This window comes from Acipenser ruthenus, chromosome 1 (assembly GCF_902713425.1).
Source record: "Acipenser ruthenus chromosome 1, fAciRut3.2 maternal haplotype, whole genome shotgun sequence".
NCBI classification, from domain to species: Eukaryota; Metazoa; Chordata; class Actinopteri; order Acipenseriformes; family Acipenseridae; genus Acipenser; species Acipenser ruthenus.
The window spans coordinates 62,927,620-62,941,486 of NC_081189.1; the positions used below are offsets into that span (position 1 = coordinate 62,927,620).

A 13,867-nucleotide genomic window follows, 5' to 3' on the forward strand; every position below is an offset into this window, starting at 1 on the left:
CTTGTATACTATTTAATATGAAACATGAGAACCCCCCATTGGTTTCTTAAATAATTGTTAGTTCTGTATCAATCTTAATAGATGGTCTATAGAATACTGTAAACATAAGAACATAAAAAAGGTTACAAACGAGAAGAGGCCATTCGGCCCATCTTGCTCGTTTGGTTGTTAGTAGCTTATTGATCCCAGAATCTCATCAACCAGCTTCTTGAAGGATCCCAGGGTGTCAGCTTCAACAACGTTACTGGGGAGGTTCCAGACTCCCACAATTCTCTATGTAAAAAAGTGCCTCCTATCTTCTGTTCTGAATGCCCCTTTATCTAATCTCCATTTTTGACCCCTGGTCCTTGTTTCCATTTGTGACGCCTGATCCACTGTGTTCTCTTAACATGTCCTGCCTTTAGTCTATCTTCTTCTGTACCTTTCTTGTGATATGTTGTTTACACACTATTCCCAATATAGCACAGACTTCAAAACAGTTCGGTCACTGTCCTTGGATTTTCAGTAATTCATGTGCCAGGTAAAACTATTTGAAACTATTCCTCTTGTATGCCACTGATGGAGATGATTTGTGTACTTGATTTAATTTCTTTTTTTGACATTATAAATACACAATTAATTTCGTTTAGACATGGTTCAGGATAATGACCCTGCACACTGATACTCTGGCAAAAAAACAGTTTCAGAATAATGAGTAAATGTTTTTAGACCATTGAATACTTTGATACGCTAAATATGAAACCAGCATATGTCACCGTTATTATCCCAGCTTCCTGGTTCCCATTGTTTTATTGTATTATACACATAATTAGATTGAATCAAAGAGATCCCAGAGGTCATGTGTGGAATTTCACCTTTTCCTTTCATACACCCCTGTGTCGCCCGAGCCACAAACAGTAACACTCTGTGCAGGGTTTTTTTTTTCTATTTTAACAGTACGTCTTTGTGTTTGCTCTGAATGAGATGGGACATTTTTTGTAGAAACAAAATAAATCTCTGCAGCTTTGTTTACACACAACATTCCTGGAGAATTTGGTGTATTTTTTAAATCTAACGTTTTCAGAGTATAAAGGGGCATTGACATAGGGGGAATGTAATGTTAACTGCTTAACATTAAGGTGGCTTAAGGTATTAAATAAACAGATATGATTCTACAACCTTCTGGTACCTCTGAGAAACTGACATGTATTACCTGCTGCAATATCATAAACTATAAATCCGTGAATTTTTGGTTTTTACCCAAATTGATAACCTAATAAAACAAAATAATGTTCTGTACCACAGACTGACATTTAGTTTGTTATGTTTGAGGTTTTTATTATTGCTGTGTCTTACTGCCAAATCAGCATGCATTTTGAGACATTTTAAATGAACCTTTTTCAGAATCTTGTTAATGAATGTGTTTGCTAACTCCAAGGTCTCTTACTCCAAGGTGGTGAGTTGACTCAATGACATTCACAATGACATTCAATTACTGTACTGTATATTAAGGTTAGCGTATATTATTATAATTAAAAAATATTCTGTTGAAAAATAAGACATTGAAAGTGAAGAGGCTTAAGTGCTACTCATGGAATATGTCATGAATAAATATGTTATGACAAAATTGCAGGGATATTCAACCATACACTATACTGTAGGTAAAAATCCACAGTAAAAATATTACATTCTTCAATTAACAAAGTACCTTAGCTCTTTTTGGTTTATGACATTTTTGCATTTTGCCTGTATTGACCATATTCCTTGTGTAAATCTCAAGGATACCCTAGTAATACGTTTGCTGGTGTACATTTGCATTGCAATTTAAAAATTGTATGCTTTTCCAAAAGTACTTACAATTAATTTACTGTGATTTACTGGGGTTTACTGTTATTATTATTATTATTATTATTATTATTATTATTATTATTATTATTATTATTATTTTTAACTGTGAACAATTCTTCTATACTTTGATTCAGGAGCAGGGTAAAAACACCCTGTTGAAATTATACATGTTTATTGTACTTTTAAAATGTACTGTTTGCCCTCAGGAATTCAACCTCAGGTACATGTATTCTAAACTAGCTGTTTTTTGCAAGAGGTAAAATCAAAGGATAAGTCAGCAACAAACAGGCCTCAGTGTGATAAAAATAGAATTGAATCAGCTTAAAAACTGTAAAATGTAAGTGAAAAAATAAGGTTACTGTTATTTTTATTTGTTATTTTTTGTGCACCTTAAAATCTACCACGAGAAGTAGGAAGGGTTGGTTCTGAAACTTAATTTGAACCAGTGACCTTGGTATTCATGTTTAACCTCTAATTGAACTTTGGTAACAATTGCAGGGCATCTTTTTTTTTTTAAAGGGGCATGCATGTGCACTTTCATCTCATTAGACTTAACCAAGTGAAAAACATACATTTTTGTGAAAGGAAAGTTTCACATAGCATGCTGATTTCACATGGCCTTGCAAGGGAAGGAGTGTGCGTGTAGATGTTTGTGAATAACTCCATCAGTATTTTTAGCATTGGGCAATGAGGATAATATCTTAGCACTACTGCATGACCCTATCTCACTGACGGTAAAAACTGATGTGTGAAGTGTCTGATCCTACTGAAGCTCTACTGCTTTGCTTAGCATCTTAAGATTTTAGGGGTAGATGTAAGTATAGGTGCAGTGCAAATAATTGTGGATGCAAAATTCAAATTGAATTGTGGCCAGGCAATTATCTTGCACTGCTCACTACGTAAGATTAAGAGCAATGCAAATTACTCAACACGCACAAGTAATGATCCGCAATTATGATAATGAGGGTTTCAATGAGCACATTGGTTTATTTAGCAGCTGCACTTGCAGCCCAGAGGTGATGGAGTATAGAGAGCCGCAGTCTCTCTATACAGAAAAATATGTCAGATGAAGGGCAGCAAAGTCAAAGGCACACAGAAAAGAAAAGAAAAGTTTTTTGAGCTGAGAGTCCTTAAGGCTGAGGTCACTCCGCATGAAACGGAGTTGTTCGGAAAAGCCTCAGCCAATATCAGTTATGCTAGTATCCTTAGGAAATGCACTTTCACATGTGCAGGGATAGTGGTCTCTAGATTGACGCTGGGGTCTAGCTCATCCCTCAATTCAGCTATTAGGTCTAGGATGACCGGCGGAGTGTGATGATAACGCTTTAGCACCACATTCTCCGGCATCCCAAACAAAGTGACCCTGGGATTGAATATGCAGGGTCTTCTTCATCTTGTCCTTCTCCGAACGTGTTCCTGCCTCTCCTCAACAAGAGCCAAGTGTCGCCGCATCAGGAAGTGTACCACAGCAGGTGTGTGCTTTTATGCAGCTCTTAATTACTCGCTTCTACAATGGTTTGCACCTTGTAAGAAGAGGTGTAAGGTTTTTGGAGGGTCAGCAATTGCCTAAGTGCAAGGTAAAATTCTTACATCACATTATAATGTTTGTGCCCACTTAGTATCCAGATCCCGTCCAATTCCATGCTCCTTTCTTCAGTTGAATGCATTTCAATATAATTTTAGTGGATTAATGATGGCAAAGTGCAAATTTGATTGCAGGTGCAGAACGCCAGGTGAATACCATTCTTTACATACAACGCATTTTTAGCGGACGCTAAAATCAGACTTTATGGCTGCTAAACACAATTTACAGCCGCATTATGGAGGTTTTACACCCGTAAATCACTTTGCTAGTATCCTTACATCTACCCCTTAATGTTTAAACTAAGTAACTCAGATATTTGATAGAACTGTATATTTGACAACTGATGTGTTGATCACTTCATTGACGAATGACAAAAAGCACAACAGTATATAAGGTAACTGTATATAAGAATATTCATGATAACGGACATTGGATATGAAGCAGTGATAGACAGCTTTCAGAATTAAAATTCTGTAAATGCTTGTGGCCTTCAACAGTATTGCTCCTCCCATATCTTTAAAAGAGAGACAAAAACAGAAAGCAATTGATGTTAAATGAGGCATTAAGATCTCTGAGTTTATTCTGCTGCATTCTCTAATTGGATAAGAATGAACTGGTGTGCACCAATCCATCTGGGTCATTGGTACTGTAGGATGGATTTTTTAAAGGCTATGTGCAGCAGTAAACAGACAGTGAAAATGGATTTAGGCCTAGGTTAGTAACGCTTCCTACTTGAACTGTTTGTGTCAACCCCAATAAATATTTGACTGATTATGGCTTGGAGAAAATTCTAGTGAAGTGTTTTGTAAGTGGAAGTGCTTGTGTCTGCTCCCCAACCTTTGGCCCTTGGCTCTTTAAAGGGATCTAATGCAGATTAAATTTCCCTATACCAGAGACATTTAGCTAGTGGCCTCCTGTGAAGCTGAACATGTTTCAGCTTAAAATAATAGAAATAAGCACCTGAGTATTGGTGATAGAGGCCAAATACCCCTTATAAAAGTTTACCAAAATCATTTTGTATGGTAGTTTTGCAGTTTTACTATGCTGAGGGACACCTCAGCGTGAAATAAGTGCTTAAAAGTTTAGCAAGCTAAATTAAAATTGACAGTGTTTACATGAACAAGTCATGACAGTTTTCCTCACAATGTTTTTGCCATACTTTTCAGGAAATGCATTGCTATGCTGTTCTGATTTAGGAAAAAAGTCGGCCGTGCCAATGCAGATTACTCAATTCATAGTAATTTAGGGGAGGGGAAAAGAGAGAGGAAAAGAACAACACTGAGTATCGTGAGGAGAACTTCATGTGTTGTCATGAAGATTTAAAAAAATTAGCAAGAGAAAAGAATTAACATGTTGTCGCGTACATTCCGAATTATCACGCATTATTTGTTTGTGTCTCGTTACCTTTCCAACACACACGCACACACACACACATACACACACATAAAAGTATATAAAATACTAAGTACAAGTTTTACTACTTCCAAAATAGATATGCATAACATCTAAAAGTTTTATTAAATTAAAGTAGTGTATAAATGTATGTGGAAAATGTGGGAACACAGGGGGTTACACTACAGTACAATAAAAAAAGATGATCCTTAGGCATATATGAATATAAGATTGAGAACAGGGATATGTAAAAATACATACGAGGTTCCTGAGCAGCTTCATGCACTGGCAGTTCTATAGGTGGAGTACCAGGCTGAGCATCCTAATGTTCCTGGACACATCTGCCGGTCCCTATACCCCGCCTCTGCTCCGAGAAGCCAGTGACTGCTGGTCTGCAGCTGCGATAGAAGTGCCAGGCGCAGAATCCGCTTAACACACACACTTTATAACGAAACGTGGATGTCTTGTAACGAAAGTCTATATTTAAAGTGTTAGGGTACATTTATGTTGTTTGTTAACTATATACTTTTTTTTAAATGAAAATACATATGTTTACAAAACTGAACATTTGAGACCTACCTGTATATAGCAAATGGATGTGTGAAAGGAAGATTCATGGAATTATTTTGTTAGCTACAACCACTTTAAGTATCAGTGACATCATGATGCAGCATTGACAGATGAGGATTTGTACATTGCCACTTAGAACCAAGCGGTGTAAATTTAATTTGTGCTTCAAGTAAGTGAAGCCAAATAGTCTTATAATCAGTCACACTGAAACACGTGACTAGCCTTTTGGAAAATGGCTAAAGTGTTTGTATTATGAGTACATTTCTCTATTTTTGAAAGTGAAAGTGGGAAATAAATGCTCTCCAGTTTTGGAGTTTTTTTTTTTAAAAGGTGCAGTGCCAATGGGACATAGTAAACATAAACAGGTGGATTTTGGAATGTTTAGTTTTATGCATCTCAAGAATAGGTCTTTCATTTTTTAGAAATATGTTTTGTTATCCCAGTTCAGTAAACAATTGCTTTAAAAAAACAAACAAAAAAAAAACATAGATCTTGAATTTAACAAATACCAACCTGAGTAGACCAGTAAAACAGGCTAACAAATGTATAGCAGTTCCCAATAATCACTTACTTTTTTCTGTTGACAATCTTGCTTTTATTTTATGCTTTTGGTATTTTAAACATATATTTCATATACAACGCTGTAGATTGTACAGTACCTTATTCCTTCAGGTGTTGCAGTCCAACCGCCTCCATTGTGACCTACTGCACAAGTACCACAATGGAGTAGTTTAGCTATACAATTGTATTTGAAGTATTTGCATATCCTGAATAAATATATAAACAAGTGAAAAACCATAACCAGCACAATTACTGGCCCATTAATAACTTTATTAAACTTAACAGCTTGGCAAATAATGCATTTACAATTTTAAATTACAGTGGGACATAATTTCAAAGAGTTTATGCCAGTCTTTAATTAACTTCTATTTTTAAAAAAGAGAAAAACACCTATTGACTTTACAAAACTAGTATGAAACACATAAATACTGTAATTGGAGGTCTCTTAAGTACTCTCAAGTTGTTTATTTCTCAATTTTATACATTACTGTTGAATTTTCATCTATAAACAAATAGGAGTTAATTGAAGGCTGGAGTAAACGCTTTGATAACATGGCCCAGTATGGTTAACTGGTTATGCTGTACACAAAGCAGTTCTTGGCAGATAGGATACGACTGACAAAGCAAAGTGAGGCCTTAGAATGAGCCAATGATAATTGCTGTTCATAAGTTTATTCTTCCTCTGTAGGAATGCTGTTGCTTTCTAAGGGTTGTCACAGTAGCTTCTTAGAATTAGTCTTGCCTCTCAATGAAGCTTTATCTGTCCTACTCAAGGATACCACTGTAGAAAGCTGAGCACAAATTAATGCCAATTAGTATCAACGCCTAATCAAGCTCATGTTGTTAAAAGGAATGTGTGGCTGTATTTGAAGGATTGTTTTAAGTTAATGTGCTGTACTAAAACACATGAAGTATGCGTGATTAGTTAAATCAGCACACCATGTTTATTATGTAATATTTGCGTTTATTTTCTTGTATTGGCAGTTGTCCAATGCATAAAACAGTAAAACGCTTTACAAAAAATAGAAAATACCAAAAAAGTAGTAAAGTATGGGTCAAGATCCCTGTTTCCTGCAAATATTTGTACTCGTCTGTATAGTTACTGTCGTAGTCATGCACTTGCAGTGTTAGTAAGAATGAATGAGTAAGAATGAATGAGAGAAAACAGACCAATAAGCCTGACTTCTGTAAACTTATGGAAACTCTAATAAGATCCAAAATGGAAAATTACCTATATGGTAACAATATCCTGGGAGACAGGCAGCATGGTTTTAGGAAAGGGAGATCGTGTCTAACTAACCTGCTTGATTTTTTTGAGGATGCAACATCGACAATGGATAATTGCAAAGCATACAACATGGTTTATTTAGATTTCCAGAAAGCTTTTGACAAAGTCCTGAATAAAAGATTAATTCTCAAACTGAATGCAGTAGGGATTCAAGGAAATGCATGCACATGGATTAGGGAGTGGTTAACATGTAGAAAACAGAAAGTACTGATTAGAGGAGAAACCTCAAAATGGAGCGACGTAACCAGTGGTGTACCACAGGGATCAGTATTAGGTCCTCTGCTATTCCTAATCTACATTAATGATTTAGATTCTGGTATAGTAAGAAAACTTGTTACATTTGCAGACGACACAAAAATAGGAGGAGTGGCAAACACTGTTGCAGCAGCAAAGGTCATTCAAAATGATCTAGACAGCATTCAGAACTGGGCAGACACATGGCAAATGACATTTAATAGAGAAAAGTGTAAGGTACTGCACGCAGGCAATACAGATGTGCATTATAAATATCATATGGCAGATACTGAATTTGTCCTGCCAGCTGCTATTATTGTTAAAATAACAGTTAATTGTTTAAGCCATATATCATGGAACATCGTACAAGTGATACAATACGCATTTTGTAATTCAGTTGAAAATTAACTTAAGTTAATAGGTGTGATGGATTTGCTTGTTTGTGATACATTTTGTGTAGCATCATTTTAGTCAAGGAATGCAGTGTATTGATTTCTGAAATTGTGCTTGTGGTGGGTTTCAAAGTTGACATTAAGAAAAAGAAAATAATGCATTCAATATACAACCAAGGTATGGCTTGAAGTAAAATATAGCAACATGTTCTTTTAATGAGTGTGGCTGTCAGGAGTATGACTCATGTCGGTGGGTCAAGTTCTCCCAACAAGAAGCTTTTCTTAAATGCTGACAAAATATTATCGCATTTCAACCTGCAATTTTATGAACTGTGAGACAGTTTTAATCCAGGATTATCTTTCGGTTCTATATCTGATTTTGAACTTAAAACAGAATTTAAAACGCAGCCCTGAAATATACAGAAAGACAGACACGCAGGAGCAATTTCAGTTTATTTAAAATGAACTACAAGTCTTTGCTTTTTATTAGTATTAATCAGAATCAGCACAATATCTGTTACCTAATCTCAACATGCCCCTCATTCACCACATCTCCTGCCTGGGCTCACCTACCCACACCCTGGGTCAGGAAGGGTCTGTATCCTTTAACAGTTCATCTGTATTGGTGGTAAGAAAAGAAGACAAGAGTGAACAAATGTAGTGTGGTGAAATTTTTTCACACAGAGAATGGCGAGGGTATAGAATGGCAGAATCACTTTGATCCTTTAAAATCCAACGACAAAGCTACTAGGAACCGGACAAGCTTAGATGGACAGAATGGCCTTCTCTCGTAAAATGTTCTGTTTTTATGTTCTTTTGGTATGGGTGTGTGGTGGAGTATCCTGAGTGTCCCGCCCCTATATATATATTTGTAAACTGTTTTATGATTTGTATTATTGTTTGCGGCACGGATAAAAGCGCAGCATATTTGTTATTGTTTTTGTATTTTTAAAAACCCTGTGAGGATACGTGACTGATCAGCTAGTGATTTATTTAACTAGCTGAAAGTCACACATCCTTATTAAACTCGTGCAGACGGTGACCATCTCCCAAGTTAATTAATTGATTAATTGTTGCTAATCGGGAGATGGTCACTGTATATAAACCTGCAGCTCTCTACCCTCGGGGTGGTTGTGTCAGGAGAGAGCGAGAGAAGCGAAACTTAAAAATAACTGCTAAGTATCGTGCTGGGGTAAAACCAGCACACTTATTTGTTTATTTCTATTTGTTTGGCCAACGAGCCTTTTTGTTTTGTTGTCTGTTTAAACCTTTTGTTTGTTTTGTTTATTTAATAAAACGCTGAGCGCCGTAGTGCTCAGTTCCACTATTCCATTCCTTGTTTGGTTTCCGTTTACTTCCTGGTCCATGACGTCACCAGTCACACGCCACTCAACAGCTGCTCGGCCACAGGGTGTTGTAAGGTGAAGCAAGGCTTTAGAAAGAGATGCATCTGTAAGCCCTCCTTTCAAATGTGGTCAATGTGAAACACCCAGAAAAATAACATTTCACTTCAAGTTAATACTTTAAAGGAGACATCATAGAGACATCAATGACTTTGTGTTACTAGTTAACATATTAGATCAAAAACCCAGGAGACCGTTCCTCCTTTCAAAGGGTCTAAACAGAGGGTCACTATAGAGAATTATGAAAAGAAAAAAAAACTTCTGAAAGGAGGATGACTCACAACAGTGTGGAGAAGAACTTGGAGGCGGTGCTCTCCTAATGGTGGAATAGTGGTGGAACAATTAATGGTTCACAGGTTAACTTGGATAAATGGTGGCTTGAGAAGTTTACAGGTGTCCACAAAGTCCAACCAGTGATGTTGGGGGTTGAAAATGTTCTGTATGGTATACTGTGGCAATGTCTACCAGCAGCATGGTTCATCATTATTGATAAACCAGGCTGCTGATAGTGATTAAGAAAATAACCCCTGAACAAAGGTATTGAACACTGTGGCAATAACCTGATTTTCCTGCTGATTTCTTTCGCTTGAGCTCATGATAGCATTACTGATTCACGTGTGTATTGTTAATGTAATATATAGCACTATAGCACTTATTAAACTTGAACTGTGCCCTTATGTTTCCAAGGTTCAATTAAATGTTTGCGTGACAGCTGTGGTTGTAGGATTACACAGTTTTACTTTGCCTACATATAACAGGTCTGGATGAGATAGCAACACTTATTTTAGTTTGAGAAAAGGCTGCATAATGCCTCAGAGAGTTGTAAAGGTCTTTCCTGACAAAACAAATAAATCCTTATGCCGATTCCAATCCATTGGCCATCCTATATAGTAGCCACCTTATGTTTTTCATTGTTTATTCAATTGAATGCTCATAGCAGGGTGAAGACTCTGTACATTGAAAATATGTACATTCAGTGCAGTAGAACCTGTCATATCCAATTTAACAGGTAAAAAACCAATAACAGTAGCTAAAAAAAAAAAAGGAAAACACCTACAAAAATAATTATTTCAGCTTTTTAATGGTACAGTAATTATATTAATCTCTTGCTTTCTTGTTATTGAGCATGGTTAAACTGGGCAGTTTGTTTTTCGTAAAGTGACTGCATGTAAAGAGTTCAACTGAATTCCCAAATGCACCGTCTATGAATTTTATCTGCAACTGAATTAGTGATCTCCGGCTAGAACGGAATTTACTGTTTGACCCATGATTAAATGTGTGTTGATCAGTTCCCATCGGTACCCTTCAGTCGGTACCAGCAGTAAATGACACATGCCAATGGTCCATTGGTTGATAGATGTTATCGTACCTTGTTTGGTGGATTGGCAGGGATAGGGTATTTCCTCCTTTGCAACCATTTGACAGTGTGGCTGGAATGGAGGACATTGATTAGTTTTAATGTAATTTTCCAATGCTCTTCCAATACACACTTCAATCCCACTCTCCTGACCCTCATTTACCCTATTTCCTTTTTAAAAAGTACAGCCTTTTTCTAATGCTGTGAAAAAATGTATCTAGGATTGAAGCACCCAGGCCTTTGGTATACCCTCTATAAAGTACATTTTGCATATTCTGTTTCATTTAGATTATAACTAGTTACATACTTTTCATTGCTCCAGTTATCTAAACAGTACCTTCATTATCAGTATGTCACATGACATCAGGTTGCTTGTTCTTTCCTAACTAGTAACTGATAACAAATGCATAGTGCTCAGGCATGACCTTTCAGAGTTATGTAATTGTTTTATTTGTTTGCTCTCACATCTATAAAAGAGAAGTCAACAGTTATTTTCTTTCTGATGCCCTCTGCTTTGTGGCTGCTGGAATAATGCTACCATGGTGACCTGATACCATTGTGCTTATTAGACAGTCAGAAAATGCACAGTATGGTCAGCATGACACATAAAGGAGGGTGGTAGTAGATGAAAAATAATCAAACAAGCTATATTACACCATATAATCCACAGCACCAGAATGGGGCACAAAGTTCCACTTGGGGATTGTGTGTCATTCCAAAGCACTGTTCACAAGTTCTGATTTATCTTAGTTTATGCAAATGCTGTATAGTTCCTCATACTTTTCTATTAAATTGTTGGATTTAGCCTCTTGGCATTTCGATCCACTGACCTAACCGGGAAAGAAGTCAAGCCTCAAGAGAATATTTCAAGTCAGTTTAGCAATATGGTGATGAGTATATGTCATACATTCAGGTCGCCAAAGTTTTGTCGATGCAGTACAGTATGTGGAGGGGAAAGAGATCTATGGTAAGAGTCCTGGCTCAGTAATAATTAAAAGGCAGTAATCCAGGGCTGAAAAAACCTGAAGACCAGGAATCTAAATTGCAGTTTTAGTAAACTGTTGGCACAAAGTAAATTAAATGCAGGAGGATAGCTGCTGAACTGGGAAGGAAGTGTCACATAAAGCACTGTGAATGTTCAAAAAAAGTACAATATCGTTGTATTTCTTATAATTGAAAATATATTGTAAACAGAATCTGAAGACATCATGAGTTGTATGTTTGTTGTTTTTTGAAAGGCTTAGATCAAGGCATTTATTGATTTAAAGAAGAAAAAATGTTGTGAAGTAGAGATCAAAACGTTACCAGACTAAGGTTAGAAAGGTAAATAAGAAGTGAGTTTTGGGAAGCACATAAGTTTTTACTTGCGTTTCTACAAAACAGAGGTGATCAAAAGCATAGATACTTCAAAGCCACTTTAATTAAAAATTGTATCTAGTGATGGATGATACTGTTCCTGTTTCATAGAAGGGGAGCCTGAGTTATACATTTTATTGGGGATACAACGCGCAAATGTAAATTGTTACTGTTATATTTGGGGAGTTGAGATATATATACTGGATGCTGCTAGAGACTGGAAAATGCTGGCAGATGTTGGTCAACGGCTTATTTTTCCACTGGAGATTGCCACCACTAACCTTCAACCAGATATTGTCTTGTGATCTGGATCAGCACGCCTTGTTCACCTGGTAGAGTTAGCAGTGCCATGGGAGGAAGCTGTAGATGACGCGTATGAGAGGAAGAAACTGTGGTATGCTCAACTAGCCGCTGAAGCAGAACAGCGAGGATGGAGAGTTCGGGTTTACCCAGTGGAAGTGGGTTGTCGAGGATTTGTAGCACACTCTACAACCCGGTTTCTCAGAGACGTCGTATTCAGTGGCCAAGAGTTGCGTCGCACAGTGAAGAACTTATCTGAAGCAGCAGAGAGGAGCAGCAACTGGCTGTGGTTGAGACGGAAAGATTCTGGTTGGGGATCTCAAGCACAATAGAAAGAAAGAAACGCTGATGTACGGGTAAGTAAGCTGGGCTGAACTGAGCCATCAACACCAGTCAGAAGGATATCTACATCATCATATGGAAGGAAACGCAAATGGATGGAGACACAGATGGATCACATTAGTTTACTGTAAAGCTACGTCTTAGTTGGTGCTTATCTTGGCGAGAGCCGAGTTCAAATCAGCAGGAAGTTTTAACATCTACTCTCGTGTAATGAAAATCATGTATATTGAAGAAACTAAAATGCTTTTAAAGTATGGGAAAACAAATTTAAATAAAAAACATGATTATCTAAATACAGAATAAACAAAACTCTGTGACATGGGTGTTCCTAACCCTTTAAGGTACAAGGACATATGTGTCCCACAAATAAAAATTATACTAACTGTCTTATTTTGCAATGAGGTGCACGAAACGGTCTAAAATGTACTGACAGGTTGAATCTGGTCATCCAGATTCAACCTGTTTCCAGTTTGAAAGTTTTTTTGCCAGTTTGAAAGTTTTTTTCCAGTTTTTCATCCAGTTTCCTCGTGATACAGTACTTGAGTCACTCGCAAATGTATTTTAAGAAGAAACCGGTTGAACAACTGTTCAATTCTTGTGTACCTTAAGAAGTTAAATAACACAGTTTTTAATTTGTGGAATTGATCAGTACTTTTGACACTCTTATAAAACAAAGAATCACCAAGTGAGCATGCTTGATATATTTCTGACTTCAAGAAATGGTATACTGTACATATGGATACAAGATTTAATATGGGAAATTAGGAAATTTGTGATCTTAGAGCATGGCCGCCATATTTCAAGTATGATCTGGCAATGGATAACAATGATAATTGATTATCAAATCAGGGTTGACCATGATAATAGTTAATATCTAAACCATGAATCCAACACAACGTACTGTTTAAATACGGTATCTGGGTAATTTTGGGGGCAATTAATGTATTGTTTTCTAAATGAGCCAAATAGGCACCACAGTTCTCTATTTATCCCATTACATACTATGACTGGGTAGCGTCACTGGCAAGGCTTGTTACCATCAGGGAGAGAGACAGACACCTGTCTGGTCGGGTCAGTATGTTATCAGTGAGTGGATTATGGCGTTTTTAATTTTAAGTGAGTATTTTTTTCTTCCACTGTGCGTGCAAGTGCTTCCTAAAACTCACATCCTGCTTCACGATTTTTGAAAAACCACTCGCCATGCACCATAGGTTCTGCTGCGTGGCTGGGCTTTTCTAAGTAACCACAGGATATAATTAA

The 13,867-nt window shown here is 36.9% G+C and overlaps 1 protein-coding gene across 16 annotated transcripts in view; it reads left to right on the top strand.

Moving 5' to 3' along the window:
- The window catches only part of LOC117421159 (sorbin and SH3 domain-containing protein 2), a 146,517-nt gene that overhangs the window by 48,215 nt on the left and 84,435 nt on the right, over positions 1-13,867 (top strand). The window lies entirely within an intron of this gene.